Source organism: Notolepis coatsorum (assembly GCF_963971535.1).
Source record: "Notolepis coatsorum genome assembly, chromosome: 11".
Classification (NCBI taxonomy): domain Eukaryota; kingdom Metazoa; phylum Chordata; class Actinopteri; order Aulopiformes; family Paralepididae; genus Notolepis; species Notolepis coatsorum.
In genome coordinates, this window is record NC_140175.1 from 33189748 (window position 1) to 33211862 (window position 22115).

Here is a 22115-nt window from a genome sequence, read left to right on the forward strand (position 1 = left end):
TAATGCTACAGTATATTTTATGTAGATGTGCATGACATGGACTAAATTAGAGGTCCTAGATATGCAAAATAATATTGAGAATCACTGGCCTTAGACTATCTACTAACGTATTCTCGCTCTCTCTAGGTTCATGGCCACTAATGACTTCAGACCTTCAGAAGGACAGTATGCTGGATGAGGAAGGTCTTGGCCATGCTGCGATGGCTCCTAGAAGACAAGAACGGAAAGGTGCTGGACCTGGCTGTCAAATGGTTTGTAATGCTACAGTATATTTTATGTAGATGTGCATGACATGGACTAAATTAGAGGTCCTAGATATGCAAAATAATATTGAGAATCACTGGCCTTAGACTATCTACTAACGTATTCTCGCTCTCTCTCTTTAGGTTCATGGCCACTAATGACTTCAGAGCTTCAGAAGGACAGTATGCGTGTAGCTTATTGCCAGCGGAAGAGTGCAAGAATGCTTCCGCATTCGTCACCGCACGCCAGTACGGTAATGCGCCTTTCCTTTCGCCCCGCTCAGACAAATGCATGTAGTACATTGCAACACAACGCAGCATTTCCGCGTACATTGCAATGAATCACTTGGAGTTTGAAAGTGATATCAGAAGAAACTACTCAACCTCGGCTGTCTTTAACTAGCAGGACGCTAGTGGGCTAGTCGCTAAAATATATATCGTTTTATATATAATTGTACCAACACAGATATTAGGCAGTACACACATTGTCCTGCAATACATACAGTGAATGCACAGCTACATTCGCCATATATTTCTATCGCTGCTGCGGTCTACAGTGAAATGCAATATTATTATTATTGTAAAGATCATTACAATTATTATTTTGTGCACGTTGTGCAAATTGAGAGGCTGTGCTCTTTGCACACAACCCTTGTACACTTGTAACATTGCCTCCAGGCTGCGATTGTAATGATAATCTTTACAATAATAATAATAATATTGCATTTCACTATAGACCGCAGCAGCGATAGAAATATATGGCGAATGTAGCTGTGCATTCACTGTACATGTATTGCAGGACAATGTGTGTACTGCCTAATATCTGTGTTGGTACAATTATATATTTTAGCGACTAGCCCACTAGCGTCCTGCTAGTTAAAGACAGCCGCGGAAATGCTGCGTTGTGTTGCAATGTACTACATGCATTTGTCTGAGCGGGGCGAAAGGAAAGGCGCATTACCGTACTGGCGTGCGGTGACGAATGCGGAAGCATTCTTGCACTCTTCCGCTGGCAATAAGTTACACCCGGACAGTATGCTGGATGAGGAAGGTCTTGGCCATGCTGCGATGGCTCCTAGAGGACAAGAACGGAGGTGCAGGACCTGGCTGTCAAATGGTTTGTAATGCTACAGTATAAATTATTGTATTACATCACACTCACCATCAATGACTCCACCATCACCCCCTCCCCCCTAGTCCGCAACCTCTGTGTCATCCTCGACCCCACCCTCTCATTTGACCCCATGTCCGCTCCATTGTCAAAACTTCATATTTTCACCTCCGCAACATTGCCAAAATCCGTCACTGCCTCTACCCCCTGCTGCTGAATCCCTCATACACGCCTTCATCTTTTCCCTCCTGGACTACTGTAACTCCCTCCTCACTGGCATCACCTCCCGCTCCCTCCATAAACTGCAGATGGTCCAAAACTCAGTTGCCCACCTCCTCACTAACACCCGGTCCCGCGAACACATCACTCCTGTCCTCCACTCCCTCCACTGGCTCCCGATCAAGGAACGCATTAACTTCAAAACACTACTCACCTTCAAAGCCATCCATAGCCTGGCCTCACCCTGGTCTTAAACTTTTTACACCAAGAGAACGGTGGGGAGAGAATATATACATATGATGGGGAGAGAATATATACATACAGTGGGGAGGAGACTGTACATTAGGAGGGGGTGGTTGGGAGAGAAATATACATATAATAGACAGTCTCCTCCCCACCGTATGTATATATTCTCTCCCCACCATATGTATATTTCTCTCCCACCCACCCACCCCCTCCTAATGTACAGTCTCCTCCCCACCGTATGTATATATTCTCTCCCCACCATATGTATATATTCTCTCCCTACCATATGTATATTTCTCTCCCACCCCTTCTCCTAATGTACAGTCTTCTCCCCACCGTATGTATATATTCTCTCCCCACCATATGTATTTTCTCTCTCACCCACCCACCCCCTCCTAATGTACAGTATCCTCCCCACCGTATGTATATATTCTCTCCCCACCATATGTATATATTCTCTCCCCACCATATGTATATTTCTCTCCCACCCCCTCGTAATGTACAGTCTCCTCCCTACCGTATGTATATATTCTCTCCCACCCCCTCCTAATGTACAGTCTCCTCCCCACCGTATGTATATATTCTCTCCCCACCATATGTATATTTCTCTCCCACCCCCTCCTAATATACAGTCTCCTCCCCACCGTATGTATATATTCTCTCCCCACCGTATGTATATTTCTCTCCCACCCCCTCCTAATATACAGTCTCCTCCCCACCGTATGTATATATTCTCTCCCCACCGTATGTATATTTCTCTCCCACCCACCCCCTCCTAATGTACAGTCTCCTCCCCACCGTATGTATATATTTTCTCCCACCCCCTCCTAATATACAGTCTCCTCCCCACCGTATGTATATATTCTCTCCCCACCGTATGTATATTTCTCTCCCACCCCCTCCTAATATACAGTCTCCTCCCCACCGTATGTATATATTCTCTCCCCACCGTATGTATATTTCTCTCCCACCCACCCCCTCCTAATGTACAGTCTCCTCCCCACCGTATGTATATATTTTCTCCCACCCCCTCCTAATGTACAGTCTCCTCCCCACCGTATATGTATATATTCTCTCCCCACCATATGTATATTTCTCTCCCACCCCCTCCTAATATACAGTCTCCTCCCCACCGTATGTATATATTCTCTCCCCACCGTATGTATATTTCTCTCCCACCCACCCCCTCCTAATGTACAGTCTCCTCCCCACCGTATGTATATATTTTCTCCCACCCCCTCCTAATGTACAGTCTCCTCCCCACCGTATGTATATATTCTCTCCCCACCGTATGTATATTTCTCTCCCACCCACCCCCTCCTAATGTACAGTCTCCTCCCCACCGTATGTATATTCTCCCCCCAACGTATGTATATATACCGCCATCTTTCTCCCGGGTTGGTGTGATCACATGACTGACAAAGCCGTGCAGTGATAGGCCAGAAGTCAATTCGATTGCATCCAGGCGCGATTGCTTATCCTGTCTGGGTAGCCCGGATGATGGTTTTTTACATCGAATTTTATACACCGCAATTATGCATCGAATCTTTTTACATTGAATTTTATTATACATTCGAATTTTTTACATTGAATTTTTATTTCACATAGGTAAATTCGGAGCAAAAAAATTCAGATACATGATTTTCAAAGTAATTATTTTCAATGCTATAAATTCGGTGTCTGAAAAAATTCAGATACATTTTTCAAAGTAATTATTTTCAATGCTATAAATTCGGTGTCTGAAAAAATTCAGATACATGTTTTCAAAGTAATTATTTTCAATGCTATAAATTCGGTGTCTGAAAAAATTCAGATACATGTTTTCAAAGTAATTATTTTCAATGCTATAAATTCGGTGTCTGATAAAATTCAAAAATCAGATACATGTTTTCAAAGTAATTATTTTCAATGCTTTAAATTTGGTGTCTGAAAAAATTCAGATACATGTTTTCAAAGTAATTATTTTCAATGCTATAAATTCAATTCAGATACATGTTTTCAAAGTAATTATTTTCAATGCTATAAATTCGGTGTCTGATCAAATTCAAATACTTCTGTCACTCATTTGCTTCCATACTGGCTCTTGTTGTATTTTGTTATCTTGCTTTCCTTCTCTCTCTTCTCTCTCTCTTCTCTCTCTCTCTTCTCTCTCTCTATCTCATCCTCTTCTCTTCTGTCGTTGAATTTGTGGTTCGTTCTTTTTATTTGCCTTTTTCACTTTTCGTGTAGGGCAGTGAGTGGAAGTCCCGTCCCCTCCACGTCGGGGACCAGCACGCCTCGCCGGGGCCGGCGACAGCTCCCCCAGACCCCCGCCACGCTACGCCCCCACGTCACCTATTCCCCCGTGGTCCGTAAGGCTATGCCCACGCCTCCCGGGGTGCCCCAGGGGCGCCTCCCGGCCCGGCCCCCTGGCGCTTTTCTCCAGAGCCCCCCCCAGGGGCCTCCCCCTGCCGGCCCCCCGCCACCCCACCATGGCTCACCTCGTCAGGGTCACCACCCGCCACCTCGCTGGGGTGACGCGGGAGGAGGGGGGTCTCCATGGAGGGCGACGGTTGCTTCTACAACCAGGACTACGAGCCACGCCACGAGCCGCCCGCCTATGAGCAGAGCCCCGCATAACATTGGGGTCTTGTGCTTGGCACTCCGAGCATGGCACTAACACTGTCACGGTTAGGAGTTTGATTCCTGCTGGGGCCACCCGTTGTGAATGATGTATACAGTCATTCCAAAGCACTTTATGTCCTAGTAATAGAGCTGTGCTATAGAGATGCTGTCATTCATTCATAACTAAACCAAAAGACATTTATAAACAACGGCTTACTAAATGCAGGCTTTCATTTACAACTGAACGGCCATATCACTCGTTTTTGTATTAATTCTCCTAAAAAAATTTGCTAAGCTAGACTAACATGAAAGTTTAAGTGAAAGTACACACTTGAGTAAAAGTCAAAGTTTCTACTTTTAAATGTACTTAAGTAGTAAACTGAACTTTTTTTCTGACTGTCTATATTCTTCTGATAGCAGGTGTTTAATCAAAGATCCCCTGTGGGAGAAGCTGTTGCAGGGGAACAATGGGTTAATTTCATTGGAGGCTTTGTCGTTGGGTTCAGAGAGGAGGATGTGATATTTTTTTGTTAATAAATGTTTAAATATCTATTCAAGTTGTCATTTTTAACTGGAAAAAGTAGCATGTATGGGGGTAATTGTTACTTTACTTGATATTTGAGCTTCACTGCAGAATGGTGTATATTGTGTACAATGTGCACATACACTGAGAATATATTTCAGTGAGGTAGGAGACAGCATGTAAACTTCTGAATTGTTCAATGCGGGACATGCCAATACTCCATTGGTAAAGGGAAGGGTCCTTAAATATGTGGCATTGTATTACTAATCAACCATTTCCTACTGTATTTCCGGTAATGTATGGTCATAGGCAGATAGTGGAGTAGCTCTGGCAGAATACTGGGTACACAGTAAATTCCGCAAAGTAAATTTGACTCAAACTGAGTACATTTCACTCAAACTGAGTAAAATTTCTTTACTCAGTTTGAATCAAATGTACTCAGTTTGAGTCAAATGTACTCTGCGGAATTTACTGTGTAGTACCATTGCATTGGCAGTGTCGGCTAGGCTTCGGGCAACCAAACCTGGCCCAGTGTGTGTGGGTCGCATCTGGGCTGCTTTAGGCAACCCGACGTTCACCGCTTCCGGCAACCCCGGACATGGCCCAGTGTACTCGGGCCGGAATCGGCCAGTCAGTCATTGCCGCCTACTCGGCCAATCCGGACGTTCACCGCTTCCGGCAACCCCGGACCTGGCCCAGTGTACTCGGGCCGGAATCGGCCAGTCAGTCATTGCCGCCTACTTGGCCGACTCTGGCAGCCGGACTTGGGCCGACTAATTTCTTCCGGCCTGCCGGATACAGGCCATTAATGGGCCGGAACTTTTTGGCCACCTGGGTGGGCTACGCAGGCTCAATGGCTACCATACACTGGCACCCGGCACACATCATACTACACAACTACTACTACACGCCACTTAGGGCTTCCCTATCTCCTCAACCCCCCCTCCTTCTTTCTGTCTCCATTCTCTCTGTGTATCTGTCTATGTCTGTGTGTCTCTCTCCCTCTCTTCTCTCACTCCTTCTGACAGCTTGTCCTGTCATCAGGAGCAGTGATCCAGCACACAAAAGTTGACGCGCCAAGTTCCCAATGCGCCCTCAAACTCTTGTCAATCTCTCACACCGTGGCACCTCTCTTCACACCCCCCCCGCCTCCCCCGTCCCATGAAAGAATCATCCGCCTTCCCTTCCATGATCAAGCACTGATGAGTGTATTGGCACTCTATACACTCACTTCCCGATGGCCCATGTAGCTGGAGAGGGACGGACTTCAAAGTGGCAACATCCCAAGACAACCACGGTGTCAACGCACACAAAGAGACGCATGTCGTACTACAGTAAGCATGTGTGCTGTTTGTTAAGTACCCTTCAAAGGCGTTTGCGTTGCCCCCAGCTGAATAAGCAAACGCATGCGTTGTCTTGTTGCTTGCTGCTCATTAGAATAGGACCTTTCTGGTTCTGAGGTGAGCCAATAGATGATAGGACGCCCCTCCCCCAGGGATGTGAGGCTTGGCGGTATGGTCACATTTTCACAACACTGTATCTTTTTCATTGTTGATGGGGTAACAGTATTTAAGAGGTTAAGTAAAAATGTGGCATATCTTGTTTATGTCTTTATCTTTTAATACAATTGTCATGGTGCTACTTGATTCAACGGATGGTGGTATATTTTACAAACCCAATACCTTTGCTCTTTGCATCATGTCTCCATGATGATGTACGTTAAAATATTATATACAACCTCACCATAAGTTGATGCTATGAGCCCCGAATATGACTCATCATTTATCTTTCTACATTGGCCCCTTCAGGCCCCCCATGGGTCCAAAACAGCTCCCCCCCCCCCCTCCCACCTTCCTGTGACAGCGGCCCTGCAGAGGGAGCATTGTAAGGGCTAGGGTTAGAGTTATTGCTATATCATTTGACAGCGCGGTCTCCCTGTGATAAATAGGTTCATTCGTTCATGACAGCAAGACTGATGCTTGTGCTTAATTACATTTCAGACGTGTTTCATGCAAATGCAGGTGCATTAATGTGTCCCAAAAGGCTGCAAGAAGATCCTCCGTAGTCCTGGGCAAGTGGTACAACTATACAGTAGAACACATCATACACTTTTCTCATTATACGCTATTTCAACATTGCTGAGCCAATACTAGCATTCCAGGCTGTGCAATCTTAACACAGGAAACCAATATCTCCCCTTATTTTGCCCCTCTTTTATTTATGCATATATCTATGTGGATAGACTGCATATTTGGGAGAAAATGTATTCCACTGCACCAACGGCCCTTGCTTCTTGTGCAAAATCTCAAACAAACCTCATATTACCAATTATAAATAGGGAGAATGAATACCGCAAAAAATATGTGATATAACTTTCAAAATGCCCCCCCCCCCCCCCCCCACACACACACACACACACACAGTGTTTTGAGGACATGCAGTTCGCAGGAGGATACCTTCGGCTGAGTGACCTTGTCTTAACAATTCAGGACTGGAGATGGCTTTACAGCCGGAGAGAAGGTGTTAAATGCACGGCTTAGCAACATTGTTCGTCAAAGATGTCAATGTGAATGAGCGTCAACCTTGTGTGAACAAAATAGTAAGGTAGCAATAATCGCCTATACTTGGGGGGAGAGGGACAAAATATTATTGCAGTGTGCAAATTCCACTTTGCTTGGTCAAAGAATTGACTGTTGGACACAGAGATAGCACACGATACGAATATAGATGTAACCAGATAGACGATACAATGCAGACACAAAACTGTAAACGGGAACATTATGTGTGCCTCATCAATGTGTGCCTGCACTATGCAGCATGGCAACACTTTGTGAGCTGTAAAACACACCTTAAACACCCCCGATGCCACAGCTTGCACTAAACGGTCAGTTAACAACACATTTTTCCAACTAATATAACTTGATGGGTGTTTACAGAGGCTTTTAGTGCAAGGTTAGGGCTGGAGTCCCATGTGATTCTACATACTGAAATAGAGGCCATATATCTGGAGAATGATTAATACTATAGTAATAAAAGCTAGACCCACTGAGGGGCCAGACATTAATAACACATTATCTCAGAGCTGGACGGCTTCCAGTGAACCTTTGGATTTGTGCAACTCTATCCTGTAGTGAACGCTTCATTGTCTCCAGAAGCTCATTAGAGCCATATAGGTCATTAATAAAGAGATTTGCAACGCAGTTTTAAAATTTGAAGGCTCATTTTTACATTATTTAATAATGTATCAGGAGACCAGAGGAGCAATTATGACACCAGTGTATTGCCGAATGCAACGTACTTCCCACACTAAACACTGTTTTGGCAGAAGGGGGGCTAATGCCCCGTATGCTACAGTATTTAGTCAGTGTTATATCTCCCTGTCATGTTATTGAAAATAACCTGCTGCATTGCACGGGTGAGTATGATACACAAACCACATCATGCCTGAACCAAGGCTGAGCAGTATTGTAACCTTTACCACATTTAAAATCTTTCCACACAATCCTCACTTTCTAAATACTGTACAAAAAAATCAGCATTAAAGAAAATAATAACTATTGAGAGCTTGTTTCTGTTTTTTAACTGTTTTAACAATCGAAAAGATTGTTGTCTACATACAAAACATTGTCTTCAAGCTGCATAACCGTGCATTGTCTTAGTTATACTTAGTAGCCAGGTCTTGCTCGAAAAAGAGATCTTTGATCTCAAGTGACTACCTGGTAAAATAAAGGTAAAAAAAATAAAATAAAAAAAAAAGTATAAGTCTTATGATCATAAAATACTGAGATTATAGCACATTCTGTTTTCAAGCATCTCATGTCATCTGTCCAGCCTCATTCGCTTATTGCGCTACTGCATGCAGTGTAGCATTCTCATCTCATCGGTCCAGCCTCATTAGCTTAATGTGGTACTGCATGCAGTATAGCATTCTCATGGCATGTCATGCATTTCCTACCGGTATTGTGCAATGCCATCACCACAGCTCGTTGGCTACAGTTGTCATATACTTACAGTACCAAGATGATGTCTGTGATCATGTAATTGAATGCTATGAAAAGTAACATACAATTTACAACAACATATAATTGGAAACTACTGCACCACTCATGCCTTGTTCTCCATTGCACAGGAGATGTGCAGCTCCTCTCTCTGTGAAGCCCAACACCTCAAGATTGATTATGCCAGTCCTCAATGGGAGGAGTGTGCTGTCAAGACGAATAGCCCTGCAGGCACACAGACCAGCATCAGTAGCCTAATCCACGGGCTCTGACCTCTGCGCCTTAACGGGCTTTTCTCATTGAGTTCAACCCTGCCAAGAGGATAAATGCTTTATTTAAAGTGGCAGACATCGTATTGCTGCCTATATGCCCTTAACCATAACCCTACTTGCTCACTAACCCTGACCTTAACACTACATGCCCACTAACCATAACCCTACATGCCCACTAACCCTGACCTTAACACTACATGCCCACTAACCCTGACCTTAACCCTACATGCCCACTAACCCTACATGCCCACTAACCCTATATGCCCACTAACCCTAACCCTACATGCCCACTAATCCTACATACCCACTAACTCTAACCCTACATGCCCACTAACCCTAACCCTACATGCCCACACAAAGATCCCTCATATGAGTGCTCCCTCCCACCCAGAGCATACAGTATGAGATACATTAGCCCATGCCAGGACACATATGTTAGCCCATGCCAGGACACATATGTTAGCCCATGCCATGAACATGTTTAGCTGTCTGGGGATTCTGCTTATCTCACTAGGTATGTGTCCTATGTAAGACCTTATTTTATTTCTTCCAATAAAAAGGACAGAGTGATGTTGAGCCTCTCCGTAGGACCTCCCTTGAAATCTGTGTGAGCACTCAAAAAGAAAAAAAGCTATTGACCTGCTGAATTTGTATCCCATGATAAAACATTCAAAAGACAGTCTTATGTTATGCTTTAGAAATATCCTCCAATGGGGGGGGGGGGGAAACATATTAAGGGTAAAAAAAAGTTTTGAAATAAATATTGCACAAGTTTGAAAATGGATTTATAATTCACATATTTACTTGCGCGAGGATGATTAATGGGTTTGTGGATCAACATCCATATGTGTGATATACATTTGGTGGGAACGACACAATCTAATCTCAACAGGGGTACATCTTTCACCAGATGGTCCTTTATCACACCGTTGCCAACGAATATTGAAGCATCTGCTCGGACTGCTCAACAGTGTGATGATCACAGAGAGAGAGATTAGAGAAAGAAAGGAGCTCTGTCGTATGATCGAATGCTTCAGTCGAGTTCCTGTGAACTCCAATCAATTTTGAGTGGGGCTGTACCTTTTTATCATCCAAGTTTTCATTTTAAAATCGGCCGAATATAAGTAGCGGAGGTGTGATCTGGGCAGAAGTCCATTTTCAAATAATTTTACCCCTTGCCTTGATTCATGGAAGGGCATTTTCACTTAGTCTTGTAAGTGCATACGGACCACTCGAGCCATGCCAGTGTTTCTAACGGAGCCAACATTGATGGTAATAATGAGCTGTGTAAGCAGGTTCAGCCAATTTGAGGCCACGTCCACGTTAATACATTTTTTACTTTTAGTTTTAGAACGAAACTGATCTGCGTCCACACAAGCGTTTTAGCAACGTTTTCAGAAAAGATCTTCACCCATATTAGCTTGCCTGAAGCAGACTCTGTGGTTCTTGAGAGACGTCAGTCCGGTCACGTGGTGAAGCCTGTCCTGTACGAGAGTGTAGGCCTATGTGAGCACGAACTGAAAACTGTGTGACGTAGGTCGTAGGCAACACGGTGGGAACATTTTCAAAAGGCACACAAGTTAGGCATTATAGAAGGAAAATGTATTAGTGTGGACATTTTCTAAGACTAATTCCATGGGATTGTGACTGGCCCTCATAACTCAGGAAAAAGTGTGGCGCATATCACAGGTAAGACGCAGTGAAACAGGGACGTTTGTTCGTTTTTCCCCTTCACAGCAGCATGATGCACTTGACACTTCCTACTAGGCTCTCACTTGCAGTCAGTACTGTGGGATATTTGTAGATATCCTGATGAAGAATGTGCTCAGTCAACCGAGGCTTGGATAATAACAAGGGTTTATTAACCAAACAGATAGAATACATAGAGAGAATGGCTGAGGGTTTCCCCCCAGGTGATCAGCTTAATTACCCAGGTAAGAAGCCCTGAATAGATCTCGGGAGGAGACCTATATAGTTAACAGGGGGGGGGGTGTGGTCCCATTTGATAGGTCAGATGGGGGGGGGGGGTACAGGTAATGGGGACACAGGGGAGGGGAGTGTCTTATTCCACAGAGAGGGGGGGGGCACAGGTAAGGGGATATAGGGGAGGGGACTATATTTACATGAGAACATTAGATATTATACCACAATACTCACTTTTCTTTCTTATAATGTGGGTGAGATTAATGTATAATATACCAGGATTGTTTGGAACAGGTAAAAGTGAAAATAATAGTTTAAAATAGAATTATTTACATACATGATTCATGACATGATCGACTGGACTGCGGTCTGTGTTATTTTGATATCAGAGATGTGGGAATAGATATCACCCTTTTCTTTTATTAATCGCTCAAAATACCTATATCAATGAGTGGTCCTCAACTCTGATATCAAACAACAATTAACATAATCATTAGAAGCTATCGCTGTGCAAATATCTTGGCATACCTTCAGTCGTTCATGTCGTGACTCAGGGGAGCTAATGTCATGGTTATGTCATGGTTGTACATATACAAACATAGTAATATTTACAATAGACATTACCTTAGTGGCTAATGTGTCAAAATAAAATTGAAAACCGCTAATGTGTCAAAATAAAATTGAAAACCGTTAACCTAGTGGTTAATATAAAAGGTGATTATGATAATCGTTATGCATTGTTCTGTGGTGCATACTATCAATGGTCAAAACAAACTTGGTGACTTGGAATAAACCACCTGGTTCTGTCTTGTTATCAATATAATTTTCAATGAGACTCTGTGATCATTCCTTATTGTTATTATAAATTGGTTATTGCAATCTTATTGGTTGTATTTCATCATATTCTTAGTTCATAATTTTCTTGATACATATGAACTTTGTGAAACAGCTCTTGTTTGTGAATCTGACAGTTGCTGCGTCGCTGTTGACCATCTGTTCTCTGCCAGGGATGTGTCCTTCTGTGGTGACCTGCTGTGTGTTGAACGTATCGTACATTCAGTTGATGTTTCTGTGAGCCTGTCGTGTGGCAGTAAGACAGTAAAAAGTAAATAAATACATAACAATTTTGACAATGTGTGTTCAGAAGTCTCTTGGTCCACAGGTCTCATTTGCTATGTGTCTCTTCTTGACGATGCAGTCGGGAATATTCACTGGTCGCCGTCCATTCCCTGTCAAGGGTCACCTGTAGCAGTCAACTATAGTGGTTTTGCAGACTCTTTTCCTGGATCCTGCGTTGTTCTCCATCACCACCACACATCCGCCACTGTGCTCACGCTTGGCCCCCATCAGGCCCAGAGACATGGTGGTCAGGGCGTTCTTGAACGTGCTGTGTGGTGGTTGGTCCCCCCCGTTCCTCGTCATCGCGGTACTAGAGGGGCGAGGGGGCGGGCGTTTTTGAATGTGTTGTGCTGGTTTCGCTGTCCTCTCCTCGTCATTGCGGTACCACTTGATGGAGGGCGAGGGCCCGCCGGTGTAGTGGCTAGTCAGTAGGACGCTCTCTCTCACACGGATGGCAATCTTGTCATCGGGTCTGCCGCGGGCCGCCGGGGTGAGGCTACATGTCGTCCTTTCTGTCTCTGCTCTCCTTGGTCAGTCTCCTTCGTGGTCCCCTGCTCCACTTTCTTGGGGATGTCTGTGGGCTGGGTTGGATGGCGGTTCTCCCACGGTTGTTGTCGTCGTTCTGGTTGTGTCCGCAGCTCCTTGGCGGCGTCCCTGGTGGTAGTATGCTGTCGTGGGTCGCTCAGGTCGCTGGGTTGTGTTCCTCCTTCTGTCCTCTCACCAATTCGTGATCTGAGGATGATAAAAACTGCCTTAGAAAACGTTCTCACATAAATGATTCAACGCCTTTCTGCTAAAGAGGAAAATCATTTTGGGATTAATTCAATTCATTGTAAATAAAATCACTTAATTGAAAATAGGAAATGCAAGCCAATTGCATTAGCAGTGATTCTTTATGTTAAGAAGGTCACATTCACTACAATCTTATCAGATCTTGTATCTAACTAGATCTTACAGCATTAGGCTTTAAATAAAATTGTAAATGAATGGCCAAAGTCTTGAATCAGATAAAATAGCTCTTTTTCTTCATAGTCTGTGATGTCAATTTTAATTTGATCTTACCTCAGGATGCGTTGGGTGTACCTCAGGATACTTACCTCGCCACGCCTTCTCTGGCGTTCTTCATGTCTCAGTGTGGCTCGTCATAATTTAGCATGGGGAAAAAACATAAAATCTAGGTAGTCAGTTAATTTTGCATGAAAAACAATCATTCGTTTTGTCATCTAACCCTAACTAACCTTACTGTCATGCATTTGTCCTAATAAACTAACCTACACTGTAGCACTCAACACTAATAAAACTAACCTACACTGTGGCACTCAACACTTTGATGAACATTGTTACTCAGCTGATAGAGTTGTGTCCTTTTTGATGTCCTGTCATACAGTGTCAGCTAAATGATCAATGTACGTGTATACCTTGTACATTTAGATAATTGTGTTTCAATTTTGTGGTTGATATTTTGCAGTCATGGAAATGTATTAGTTGTTAAAAGAATAGTCTTGCATGTTATTGGTTATAAACAGAGAATAGAAGGAGGAGATTGTAAGTAAAGTTGTTTTCATCATTAATCTTTCATCTCGGGCACTTCTCTAATTCATGTGCCTCTTGAAAAGAGATGATGAAAACGACTGGTTAGTTATTGTTAGTATGGGAATTAGGTAGATTTTCATGACTGCAACATCATCACCTGTGTTTATACTATACTAAGTTGAGTCTCTAGGTGTGGTCAGAGTCCTCTCTAGGCATTTGCATTGTCTTTCAGCTCCACATCGTCCTCAGCTGATTTTCGTGTTCAAATGTAGATTATTTTGGGGTCTCAATTTAAATGATTGTAGCTGGTCTCACTTTGTGCTTTGTCTGTGTTCAGATGCAAATCACTGGAGTTTCAGCTTTTGTGATACAATGTGTTTACACCCATTCTGCATCTTGACCCAGAGCCAGATCTCTTGGTTGTCTGTAAATACAAACACATGTTAATTTCCCACTCTTTTCTTTTATTCTGGGTGAATCCTCTTTGACTGTCTGTGTGCTCAACAAACATTAGCTAGTCCTTCTCTATTTCATCATCTCACTCAATGTTACTGTGGAAAAAGAGGAGGCATGATTTTGGCCTCATTTAAACATTATCTGCATTTATTCATTATCTCTAAAGAAAGGTTGTTATTCTTTCTTTAGCTTTTAGATCAATTCTATCCAATTGATTAGAATCCTATTTAAAACTAGCTTTGGTCAATCGATTGTCTCTCAGCTCTGCACTGTCTCTCGGTTGACATGCAAATTGTTGGATTTTCTGTCTTTTGTGATACAATTTGGGTGTAGTCATGCACTGTTTTGCATCTCGCCTCAGAGCCAGATCTGTAAATACAAACACATGTTAATTTTCCACTCTTTTCTAAGACCATCTGAGTGGGTTCTCCTTGATTGTCTGTGAGCTTAACAAAACATCAGCTATTTCTCATCCATCCCGTCCTAGGATGTAATGATAGTGTTATCATTTATCAATCATATCGCATATGTACACAAGCATCATATGAATGTGGAACCACACATTTTGAATCATGTTTAAAAATGTCTTACAATGGAAAGGGCTAGTTATCTTTCATTGGTTCTTTAGATAAACACATTAACTCAAGTGAATATAACCTAAACATCTTACTTTTAAACATGATCTATGTTGTTTGTGCCCAAGTTTTTCAACCTTAAAAGCTTATAAAGCCTAATCTAACGCTGTTTATGTGGACTACAAGGTACGCCCACAGATGTATTATAATTCTGAAACAGACATTGTAATTAGCTTTATGTGACTTATAATGTGTAAATTAAAGCAACATAAACACTCAAGTGATCTGAGATAGTTGTAATTTGCTGTAACTGAGATGATAGTTGTGTATATGTACAGTTTCTACGTCAAATGACTCCCTTTTCTTGACTCCTTTTGTATCACAAACAGTACTGAATTTGCAAATCTGGTATGTCAGTAGCAGTACTGACTATCTGTATGTCATGTATGTCATAATATGTCCTGATAAATTGAAAATGGGGGACCCTGATGTAAACAAATCTGGTATTGAAAATGGGGGACCCTGATGTAAACAAGACTAAAGTCTCTCTCTGGTCTGCATCCCCTTAACAATTGTGTGTTGAGCTGTGCTGTATTGTACCTATTCTGCAATCTGTTAATAAAGTTTTCAATCAATCAATCAAAGCATCTATATTTATGATTTTCATACTCACCGGGGAAAGCTGTTTGTGTTGACGTTGGTTCCTGAGGCTGTAGCACGTTACGTGTCGTTAATGCAATGTTCGGTTCGTTTCTCCGGTGGTCTGGGATAATGCAATCCTGGAAACACTCTTCTGCATCTCGCCACCGCAACTCAACACTTTCCAATAGCAGCGCGCACATACATATACAAATAAAACATATACTGCACGTGGATTTCATATACCTTCGGCCTTGGGCATATTAAACTTTACGTTTGCCTATGGATAGTTTAATATAAAATCATAACTTAACGGCGCGCATAGCGTCACGTCATTGCTCCATGCGACGTTCGTGTGTTCTCATTCGCCTCGGAAATAACGCTTTGCAATTCATACAGTATTTTTCCCACGAGCTCTCAATAGCCTGGAATTCCTATACCAGCGTTTTGTTACCGAATGAACGCGCCTGTGCATATGTGAAACGTAAACAAACTGAAACGATAAAACTATACTTCCCCAAATGGTTGTTCCCGTGGGCCGGTTTTGCTGATTCCGGAATTACTATCCTAGTTTGTTCCCGTGAACTGCACTTCAATGTTATTCTTTGTATAACGGTAACTCGTCTCTCAATGCTCGTCGCGCTATCCGCAGCCGGTTCTTGGCTCAATAAAGCAACGCGACGGGTCCTATAATACTTGTGCACATACAAACGAGACTTAAACAGACAAACAAACATTAATACATATAAGTTAACGTGTGTATATATCTGACTGTATTGGATCGCTGTACGTTTAGTCGGCCAACATCTGTTGCGACAAGGCATTTATCCCTTGATTTAACTACACATCGTTATTAAAGTCATAACGACCGAACCTGACTTCGAAATTTACCAGCGATATATTAGATTATATATACCTTTTAATCACACTCACGGTCCCTTCGACCTGCGACTCGTTAAATGTACATTCACGTACTCCCGAGACATCGCCGGTCATCTTCCCGCTATCTGTATAATCAATTGGAATTCAATCCAAATACATAGTTTTCAGGAATGGAAGATATTGTGGGCTTAGTTTGAGGTTGAAACAATGAATATTATGACGCTACTCTGGTAATTAATAGGTTCCAATAGAGTAGCGTTTTCCAAGGATATCACATCATAATACGCCCACGTTTCTTGCCTTGTTGCCTATATTTTAGCCTGCATCAGCTAGACTTGGGTTAGCAAACCAACAACCTTATTTTGTGCCCTAACTTTCGGTTTGGCAACAGCTCAAATCCGGGAATAGCACAACAACCCATCCTCTCAGAACATCTGTCCAGATAAGGACCCAGGTACACGCGTTTCCCCGGTACGATTCTCAATACAGATCAGATATATTAATGCACATTATTCTTACTGAGCCATGATCTCAATATTTGACAACATTCTGTAATATTCACCTGGCACAGAGAAAAGCGGGAAGGTTTTAATTCCTTGCCATACAATTTTGGTCGACCATCCTATTATACTCACTTTTCTCTGTATAGTTGAAACAATACAGCACGCCGGGAGGACGCAAAAAGTCCGTCACAAGTTCGTAGACGCCAATTGTGGGATATTTGTAGATATCCTGATGAAGAATGTGCTCAGTCAACCGAGGCTTGGATAATAACAAGGGTTTATTAACCAAACAGATAGAATACATAGAGAGAATGGCTGAGGGTTTCCCCCCAGGTGATCAGCTTAATTACCCAGGTAAGAAGCCCTGAATAGATCTCGGGAGGAGACCTATATAGTTAACAGGGGGGGGGGTGTGGTCCCATTTGATAGGTCAGATGGGGGGGGGGGGGTACAGGTAATGGGGACACAGGGGAGGGGAGTGTCTTATTCCACAGAGAGGGGGGGGGCACAGGTAAGGGGATATAGGGGAGGGGACTATATTTACATGAGAACATTAGATATTATACCACAGTACCCATCACATCGGTTAGAGACTGATGACTATAGCCTACTTTGAACATGGTGGGAACGCTGACTTTTAATTATATGCTTAAGCCCAGAGCGGTCCGGTACTGGTAAAAAATTTATATCACGTCACAAATAGATCAATACAGTCTGTTAATATGAATAAATCTTGCGTTTCTTTTTCAAATGTAGCCATGAGTAAAAACTCTAACCCTATCAAAACAGCAGTCAAAGTTTATATTTTCAGCACTACGTTTGTTTACCAATGATTTTAAGTGTTATTAGCTAAATTTTAGTTTATAAATATTCCAGCCGAAACCGGATGAATTAGACGTGAGGAAAAAATACGTAATGTATCTTCTCAATGATTCTATGTTATAGCTATATGATCTTTCTCTAATGTATAGTGGAATAGCTTACTCTGCTCGTTGTGTTTCCCGTTAAAGTAACAGTTCATTCAAATGTGGTCCTTTGGAAATCACGTGGAGGCGGAGACAGCGCTGCGGGTGAAAACGGTCTGACCGTTGCTTTATTGGAATATCCAACAGCTTAATCAATCAGGTTTACAGCATCAATTATTCTATTTCTAATCAGCTCGTCTCGAAGGTTTCTTCTCGGCTCTGTTCTCGAACTCTGGTGGGGTGGATTCTCCGTCACTGCTTCTCCGTTCTCTCTGCGTGTCTCTCTGCGTCTCGTGTCTCTGTGTCTCTGTCTCCTCCATCATTCAACCTGTAGGTTTTATAGAGAAGAGAGAATCCCCCCCCACCCTGGCCCCATCCAGTGCCGTCACCCCAGAGAGCCTGCTTTTCTATTGGCTAGAAGGTCTCCCCTCTAAGTGAGTCATTTGGGTCTTGCGAAACAGCGTTACAAGGTGACCTTACAGAGGGGACAGGAACTAGTCTTCTCTTAGAATGATCTACCCAAGTGTCCCTGAATGCGACCCTCATACCGATTGAAATAATGGCATGTTTGGACTGCTTAGCTAAAGTAAACAGAACTCTGGTGCTGGCCTTCAGGCCTGACTTAAAGTTAAGTATTGGGCCCTCCATCCCACTTTGTTGTGTGGGGAAAGAGGTTTCATCCTGTGGTCTCATTACATCTGTATGAAACGATCACCCTTCCTTTGAACTGTGGGGCTGTGTAGTCATAAAATCTCTTCTAAACCTTACACAAACACATTTTTCTGCTGGTCTCAGCTTATTTGAAGGCTATCCACATTTGTCCTTCCCTGACCTGTATTCAGTGTTTCCCCTCCGTACATCTCAAGGTAGCTTTTGGCCATCTGTCACCATTTAGACTGAGGCCAGTTAACAGCCTTCTTGTTGACTCAAATGTATGGTTAACCTAACAGGTGATTTGGCATGGCTGTGAGTCTCTACTTTTCTAAGAGAAAATAACCTAGTTCTTTGCTATTTCATATATGTGCATAATTTCTATTGTTTAATTTACAGGTTTTATTTAGATAAATATACGACATACGTCATGAAAGCTTTGTAGTCCGAAAACAGAGGAAACCCAGGGCTTTCGATGGACATCGAAATTTCATAAAACTACACTACCCAGGCACAGCTCACACCAGCCTCTGTCAAAGCTGTTGAAATATTGATATTATTAGTGAAAAATTTGTGAAACTGTGAACGTCTAGAAAGAAAACGCGTCTCAATCTGATGAAAAATGTAATTTACATTATAAAAAAGTTACTGTACTTACAGTAGATTTCATTCACAGTATTTGCTGCCCTGTTACGGACGCCTGATCCGTACAAAATCCAGATTTAACTATGCCATTGGAAAGAGGAGATTTGGCCCGATCCATAGACATATGACTTGGCCATAATACGGTTATTTATAGGCCTGATATTCTATATTCATATTTCAAATTGCATTTGACCGGATGGTGAAAATCAGTACTGTATCTACAAAACCCCCTGTAAAGTTTTCAGGTCTGGTCAATGTTAACATGTTGTTATTCACTGTCAAACATGGAAAAGAAAAGAAAATATATAATAATTGATATTCTCCTTTGGTTCATTACAATTTACTGACGCATAGTAACATACACACTATTTCTGATTGATTGATTGATTGATTGAAAACTTTATTAACAGATTGCAGAATGGGTACAGTACAGTACAGCTCAATACATACAATTGTTAAGGGGATGCAGACCAGAGAAATACTTTCGTCTTGTTTACATCAGGGTCCCCCATTTTCAATTCATCATAACATATATGACATACACGACATACAGATAGAGAGTACTGCTACATCCATAGACGCCTGCGCAATAGAGCCGACGATGCACGTGCTCCAGGACTATTGAACTTGGGGGAGCAAGGATATGATCTTGCTCCACCACTTTTTGATCATATGAAAAATATGATATACCCCCCCCCAATATATAAATCTAAGCATAACTACGTAATTTCAATCAAATTAATAATACGCAATGACACTTAATAACACGTTTTTAAGTTTCCAAAGATTGCGAACCCCCCCCCCCCCCCCCCCCCCTGCCCCATTATGGTTTGATCCAGTTCCTCCCATCTCCAGCGCGTAGACCTTGGCTCACTGCCTCACAGCGCTGCAGTCTGGCTGCAGGCAGGAGTCAGTGTAAATATCAAAGCCCACAGAGTGTGTCATAATATTGGTGGCAGGCAGGCAGGCAGGCTTTTCCAGTAAGTTGTTCAAATAAAAGGATTATGTTAGACATAAAGGCGCTCCCATAGTCCAGCAGACTGTACACAGAGCAGACTCTGCGGATGTCCGCGCGGCTCTTTGAGCTTTCATAGTCGAGCAGATCTCAGCGGACGTCCGCGGTCTATTTCCTACATTTCTCGCACCAGTTTTACTACATTTCCCACAATTCTGTCTGTTCTACTGTACTGGCAGATCAGAGGGAACATTATCAGCGGGAGAGAGAGAGAGGGAGAGGGAGAGAGAGAGAGAGAGACAGAGAGAGAGAGAGCGCTTCACGGGCTCATCTCTCTCCTCGCGCCACCAATCGCTCGCGCAGTGTCACATTTAATGCAGTTCGATGTCAACCAAAACGCCGAGCAGTGTTTTGTGTGACACCAAGTCAGCGGCGCGGATGTCCGTGCCTCAGAAAATAGGAGCGTCGCACCTGTGGGTCTGCTGTCCGCTGAGATCAAAGCTCAAGAGTCCGCGGAGTCTGCTCTGTGTACAGTCTGCTGGACTATGGGAGCGCCTTAAGTTACTATTGAGTGGTAGTAGAACTTCTACGGTTCTACCACGCAATACATAAAAGTGTTTCACGGTCCCGAATTGCGATCTGGTCATACGGTTTCCTCGAATAAATAATAATAACGTTTCCCTCTCTGGTTGGCGTTAGCTTTAGTGCTAGCCGCTAGCTAACGTTATCTAGATATGTGGTGTGAGCTCAGCTGGATGACGTTGACTTCATTTTCAAACGTTAACGCTATCGCTATCTATATGGCAGACGAGCAGGGCCGGATTAACGACGGCCGCGGCCCGTGGGCCTATAGTGACGAGGGGCCTCCATTTTTTTTTTTTACTTTTTTTTTTTTTTTTTTTGAGATCGATGTCATGATTGTGCACTGCAGACTCAGGGAGGAGGCAGAGAAGGAGAGAAAGAGACACAAGATTTACAGGTAATGGAAATATATCTTTTTTCTCTTTCTTATTAAAAACTTGGCCTATTTGAAAGGAGATTGATTTAATAAAAATGAATGAGCGAAAAATCAATATACAGTGTATATACAGTATAATATATTATTATTATAGTAATTGGCTATCATACTGCAATATAAACTGAGTTTTATAGTGAAAAGAGCAGCTTTATTGGTCAAGATTGAAGGCTCTATATTGCAGGAAATTGCACGTACAGGTTCATTACATTTAAAAAAAAGTCTGCCACCCCTTGCCTGTCAAAAAAAATAAAAATAAAAAATAAAAAAAATTATAAACAAAATTTTTTTTTTATAAAAATAATATTCTTGCACCCCCACTTTCAACTATAACTCGGCGGCCATGGCTAAATCTATACATTTATGACATACCAGATTTGCAAATACAGTACTGTTTGTGATACAAAAAGTGTCCAGAAAAGAGTGTATATACATTTGACGTAGAAACTGTACATTGGAGGAGGTTGGCTAGGTGGGTGGGGTTGGGTGGGGGTGGGGGGGGAACTGTACATCGGAGGTGGGGTGGGGGGGTTGGGTAGGGGGTGGGTGGGGGACACTGTACACTGTACATTGGAATACTGACAAAGCCATACTTGGTCATTTACTGTACAACTGGGTTAGGACATTTGTGGGGGCCAGTTTTGAATTGCACACACACACACACACACACACACACACACACACACACACACACACACACACACACACACACACACACACACACACACACACACACACACACACACACACACACACACACACACACACACACACACACACACACACACACACACACACACACAGTATGAACTAGACAGAGCATGAGCAGAGGACCTTGTGGTTGAACTGGGCTTGCGGCTGAACTGGGCATTATGTTAGGGTTTGAATGCTGTTGGATAACCGTTTTGTAGGTGTCTGTGTGTGTTTTGTAGAAATAAATCAACCAAGCGGTTTCAAGTTTGCGTGTGGAAGTACTGTGTCTGTCTGAACGCAATGGATAGCAACCACTTTGCTACATCATCTATTGTCAATGACCTCA